We start from the raw sequence: 6,334 nt of genomic DNA on the forward strand, positions 1-6,334 counted from the left end.
TTTTTTGGTTTTTCTCCGGTACCGGGAACCGAACTCACGACCTTGCGCATGCCAGGCAGGCGCTTTTGCCGCTGAGCTAAATTCCCAGCCCCACTCTCAGCTTTTTCTATGGGTTTTCAGGATACCAGAATACTAAGATCATCATGTACTTCTTACAAAAATAATTTTTAAACTTAAGAAATAACATTTTAATTTTTAACATCTGAAAGGAGGGAAATGTAATATTAAACTGAACTTTTACAGTTGTGTCACCAAACAGCATCCAAGGAGGTTCCCAAAGTGGATTCTAGACCTATTCTACCTGTAGAATAAGTTGCAGGTTCCCTGACTCCTATCACAGGAAAAAAAATTTTCAGAACTAGTCAGTAAGAGGCACAGAGGGATCTATTAGATTCCGACATTGTGTTAATTTATGTACATAGGTTTTGTAATGCAGTAGAGTTGTCAGGAATATATACAGTATTCTCTTAATAACAGGTGAGCATCAGCCTATGAAGTGGAAAAGATGAGACGATACAAATGTCATAAGCATGTTAAGGAGCAAAAAAATTAAAAAGAGTGGTGAATTATCTTTAATATTAACTTCTATATCTTTACATGTTTGCCTGTGTACAAGAAAGGAAGTATAAGAGTGTACAGATTCCTCTCTTACTGAGAAAATTATATTAAATTTTTAATTGTAATAATGGCCAAAAATATATTAAATAAAGATACCTATGTTTTTATGTAACCATTGGACCATTAAAATTTTTGTTATATGGCTCAGAACCTGGATCTGCCCTCTATTTTGTAGACCTGAAGATTTTTTGTAGTGACTAGCTCCAGATAATATAAAGTCTGAAGCAAATAATGGAAAATTAGTTTATACCACAAAGATCAGAAGCTAGAATAGTTATATTGCCATTTTTATTTTATTGGTATACCTCTAAAGAGCCTAAATCTTTACCTGACAGGTACTTGAAACTACATTAAAATAAAATAATGACAGTATATCAAGATGGGCTGAATGACACACTCTTGGAAGAGCTAGTGGGACTGGGAATCATGATGTCTTATGGCTGGAAGTTAAGATGTTACAAGTGTAGCTGGAGATTGCCAGTAGAGGGCTAGCTCAATGTTTGGAGCCCCTTTTTATATTTAGTCTAGCTTTTTGTTTAACGTTACTGTTACTCTAATTGGGTTTTTGTTAAATTTTCTTATTGGTTAAGACCAAGTCAAAGTAAACTCATGTCAGTAAATATTTATCTATTTGTCAAGGTCAGTTAAAGTTGCTCAGGGGCTACTTTGGGGCCTTATGAGAAATCGCTTAGCTCACCTAGCTTTTACTCCACTGGTTGTATCATTTGCCAGTATGGGGCACAGTCTTGCTTGACAATACGGCTTATTTTAAAAGCATAGGAATATACTCCCTCTTTAGTTACTCTCTCCAGTGGAGTTCTGTACATGCAAAAAGACATGAGCAGGGGTAGAACAGACAACTTTAGGGTCCAAGAAGGTCATGGTAAATCATCATGGACAGCTGCTGAAAGAGGGGTTCTGTGGACAAAGCCCTGACAGCACACATCTTCAAGTTTTGGCTCTGTGCACACCTGTCCTCTCCCTCCCCAACACAGCTGAGAGTTGCTGGCTAAGTAGGAGGAGAGGGAAGTGGCCGAGCTCTGGCCAGTCCTGCCAAATCACCAGGTCCTTGTCTGTCCCTCTCAGTGTATCAGCAGAAAACGTGGGGAGCATGCGCATCCCCTCTCCCCTTCCCCACGTGGTGTTAGTGGCCAGAGAAGAGGGGAGACCACCAGGGATTTGGACCTTTGTCAGTCCAGCAGTGTGGGCACTATTTACTTTCCTCCTCCTCTTGGACACATTCAAAGGGAACTTATCTCCCACTCGGTAGAGGCAGAATAACTGTCCTCTAGAGCCATGAGAAAATCTCGGAGCTCCCTAGTCCCCACTGATCTTCCTCTACCCTATATCTCCCTGCTTCACCCTGCTAACATACATCAGAAAAAGTTAAACGCTGTGACAGTCCAGACAGATGCAAGGGAAGGCAAAGAGAGCAAGTGTGCAAAGGGGAGAGAAAGAAAAAACAAGTTATGCATCAAAGAGAAAGGGATTGGGGAAGTGGGGAAGAAAAAATGAAAAGCCTTTGGCTGGAGTTACTGATATAGGAGGAATATAACTCCCAACCTGCTAGATGTCAGCCATGCAAAGTTCATGTTCCCTGAATATAGAAGAATGAATTCTAAGAGGAAAAGGAGGTTAAGAATAGAAAAGTTTTATTAAGAGAAAGCTTCTGAGAGACAGGATGGGTCCTAAATGGGTGGCCACTGACACTCTCTGTCAGGAGTAATTTATACAGCAAAATCACATCATGGCTACAGTCATCCTGTAGGATTACAAGTATAGCCATTTTGCTAATATTGATTCAATAGAGAATTGAGTCATACAGCAAGGGCGCATGGAAAGTTCAAAAGAATTCTTGGAAAGGGAGGGGAATATTGGTCCAGGTGTTCTGGTCACCCACCTGTGTGTCTGATGCCTACTTGGGCTCTTTGGACCAAATGGTACTAATTATAGAATAATCCTCTTCCTCCCCCTTCTCTTTCCTCCTGTTCCTCTTCTTTCCCTTCTTCCTCTTCCTCTCTGCTTTCTCTTCCTCCTCTTTCTCCTCTTTGTCTTCTTCTTCTCCCTACTCTTCTTCCTCTTCCCCCTCTTATTTCTCTTTTCCTTTTCCTTTTCTTCCTCGTCCTCCTCTTCCTTTTCCTCTTCCACCTCCTTTGGTATTGTCTACCTCCTTGACTTACTCAGTTTAGTATAGTTAGACCCAGTTACTTTAATATAATTAGACCCAGTTGCATAGGGAGATTTCCTATAAGTTATGTAAATGTAAGCAGATCCAATCATATATTGATCACGTACATTATAACTTGTTTCAACAACTTCGCCTTGTTATCAGTACCCCTTAAAAACTGAACGGTACTGCTTTGAAGAGTTAACTTGGGGTGTGGAGAGGTTTGGGGAAGAAAAAGGAAAAGGAAGGAATACAACAACAGAGAAGGAGAGAAAAACAAGAAGTCAGACTCTATTGGGATTATTTTGATAGCTGAAATAAAGGAATAGTATTGAGATTTGAAAGAAAATATTGCAGCAGGGGGGATGTGGGTGGGTAGTGAAACAGTTGTCAGAGCTTATTAATGTTTGGATCTTCTGTGCACAGTTTTGTTAAGAGTTATCATGACATGACGTAAAAACTAGTACTTAAGGCATTGGTTAATTCTTACTCTCTCAGGTACATACACAGACAGGTCCTATATATTATATCAGATGAAAGGTATAAAGTATGACGGGGAAAGTAAGGGTATAAGAAAGGAAAAGAAAAGAGAAATGAGAGAAAATAAAGGCAAAAGAGAAGAGAAAATAATGAATACAGTGGTATCTTGATTCCTTAGTGCTTTTGTTGGCAGACAATTTGACAAAATTTTGTTTGCAAACTCTGCATTGGATGACAAACAAGACTGTGGCCATCTTTCCCACACAAACACAGGTGTGGCCACCTTTTCCAAAATCGTAGAACACGAATCGTAGAACACATTCATGAACTGAGGTGCCTCTATAATAAAAAAGAAATAGCCAAATAAACAAACAGAACAAAACCAGTAGTTGCAGAGCCCAGAACCAGAATATCCTCACAATCCTATTTGTGCTGGAGGTCAGTTCAATTGCAGGTCCCTGAGCTTCCCCCTTCCCACCATGGTTTCCCACCCTCTTCCCACCATGCCTGCCTGTGAAGAAAGAGGCCTGCTAGTCCCTCTGTTGCTGTAGGTCCGCTCCTGGCCACCAGCAGTGCTCTGAGCATAGCTAATTGCAGGCCTTTATCTCTCTCGGGATCTGACTACCTCAGTTAATTTGGGGAGGAGAGGATGTAGTGTAATCATCCTAGCACCTGGTTCCCCAGGTCCAGCTCCTTGCACAAATCTCATGGTTGGCAGTGTGTTTTTGCTGCACAAGCCCTTCACATAGAGCACTGCTAATGCCCTCTGACCCAGGCACCAGTCTCTGTTCCTCTGCCCAAAGTCATTATTCATTGCTGTCTTGAGAGTGAAGCTCTCTAACCTGCAAACTTGGTGCCATCCTGTGTTTCCCTGCCTTCAGCAGTCCCAGGCAGTGGTGTTGTGGAAGTCTCCCTTATGGGCATCTGCCTGTGAGCTTGGCCAGGGTATAGGATGTCTCATAAACAAGTCTGTTGTATGGGCATGGAATGGGCAACTAACTCTCTCTGAGTCGATCTAGCTTCCCCTTTACCCAGGGTCATGCAGCTCCCAGATGCTATTTGCTATGTTCACATATACCTCAGGCCACAGTCTGATCAGTGCTCCAATTCAGGCCTCTAATCAGGGGGGTGCATTTGTTTCCAAATTCTTGAGTGTCTACTGGTGTAGTCTCATACACTGTTTTCTAGCTTTCTGCTTTTCCAAAGCCTTGGCTGTCAAGTATCTCACAGTGATCTTCCCAGTGAGGAGGTTAGAGTGATTGTGCACCTATTCTATCAGGTCGCTGCTGAAGTGCCAGCTCGCTCCCTCAGGTAACCTGATCCACTCTCAAGGTGGCTTGTACCCTGGACCTCGGGTGTAAGGGGTGCTGCATCCAAGAGCAGCCCAGCTTCCCCTTCCAAACTCCCCTGGCACTGGATTTTGGTCCAGTTTGTTTCTTTTTCCATTTACTCTCTCTTATCTGGCTTTCTCTATAGCCCCTGCCTCAGGGTACCTACTTTTCTCCATTGTACAGTCTAGAGTCTAATCCTTTACTTCTGCACCCTAGCTGGCCATGATCAAGAGAACAGAAAATATTCTAAGGAAGGAAAACATCATTCTTCGTTTTAAGTCGTTAACAATAATTTTTTTGCGAAGTAAATACAGTGTCTAAATACTTGTTTATATTTGGAGATAATAGGATAAGGGAAGAAATGTGATGTTGCTTTGGAGGGACACTTACCTTTTCATTTGATGAATATGATGAACAGCAGATGGCTTCAACAGGCTTTTATCTCTTGCAAAAGAATGGTTCTTGCAGTATGCTTTAAGAGTATATTGGTTGCACAGTGCATTGAAATAAGTGCCACTGACAATTTGAAGCCAAACAAATGTTTTAGTAGTACTTAAAAGGCACCCCAATGTGCATTTTTTTTACATATACAGAGGAGGTTATACAACATCCCTCTGTATATAATCATTGATCAAGGTTATCAAATTTATCTCCAGTGAGTCTTAGGTGTTAAGAGTGTGGGCTTCAAGAATGCTGTATTTTGTAAGTAGCTATGAGGCTTAAACTAGGTTTGTTGCCTGCCTTTGCCTCTATAATAGGAAAGGGAGTGATCCCATTCCCACCCACTAAGACTAAGAATAGTAAAACTGATTAAAGACAAAACTAACACTAGATTATCAACCAAGGTTAATGATGTCATCCGTGTGCCCTTTCAGCTGTTGGATCAGTATTAGCAATGTGGCTATTCTTGTAATCTGTTTGGTTGGTAGTAATTTGACCCACATTGCACTGTGACTTTATAAACCTTTCTTTGAGAAGTGGGCTCACTGGTAACCTATTCAGGACCCCTTGTCTCTTAGGTGCCATTCCTAGTCCTCATTCCTAGTCTCCATTTCTATTCCCCAATAAATTTTCCTACTCTTACCTCTGTTGTTCCTTAGAATTTATTCTTTTATTTTGGGGACCATGAATTCATTGTATCTGACATCTAGCAATTTGGGAGTTACGCTTTTCCCTGATTTATGATGTCCCTTGGTGGTGGATAAGTTGGGGCTGGGGCTTAACACCCATGTTAAGGGGTAGTAACATGAGTGTTTTGTTTTAATTTATTTTAAAAATAAAAGAAACCATATTAACAAATAGACATCCATTTTTACAAAATAGCATAAGAACAACACAAACAATACAGAGTTACAAAGTAGTAGGAAATTAACAATGGTTGTTGTATTATGCATTGATATCTTCAGAGTAGTTTCTCAGGAAAACAAATGGAGACATGCAAGATTGATCAAATGAGTAATCATTAACTGTTCCTTTCACTAAAGTGATAGAAGTCAGTAGTACAACTATGTTAGCTATCCCATATATACATACATACATAATTTCCCCTTCTTTCTTTTCTCTTTTCCCTCATCCCAGTTGCTCTTTACTTTTGAGCATTTTCCTTTTGTTTCACAATGCCTATCATACCTCCTAATTTCTAATCACTCTTTCAGGTTCTTACACTAGTGAGACAATACATTGCTTACACTGGAGGTCTGGTTTATTTCACTTGTGAGTATGGTCTCTAGTTGTGACC

General features: G+C 40.7%; 1 protein-coding gene across 5 annotated transcripts in view; it reads left to right on the plus strand.

Moving 5' to 3' along the window:
- The window catches only part of Rnf17 (ring finger protein 17), a 147,441-nt gene that overhangs the window by 36,823 nt on the left and 104,284 nt on the right, over nt 1-6,334 (plus strand). The gene's annotated exons all lie outside the window — the stretch shown is intronic.

The sequence above is a fragment of the Chinchilla lanigera genome, unplaced genomic scaffold (assembly GCF_000276665.1).
Source record: "Chinchilla lanigera isolate Chin_1 unplaced genomic scaffold, ChiLan1.0 scaffold00096, whole genome shotgun sequence".
Lineage (NCBI taxonomy): Eukaryota > Metazoa > Chordata > Mammalia > Rodentia > Chinchillidae > Chinchilla > Chinchilla lanigera.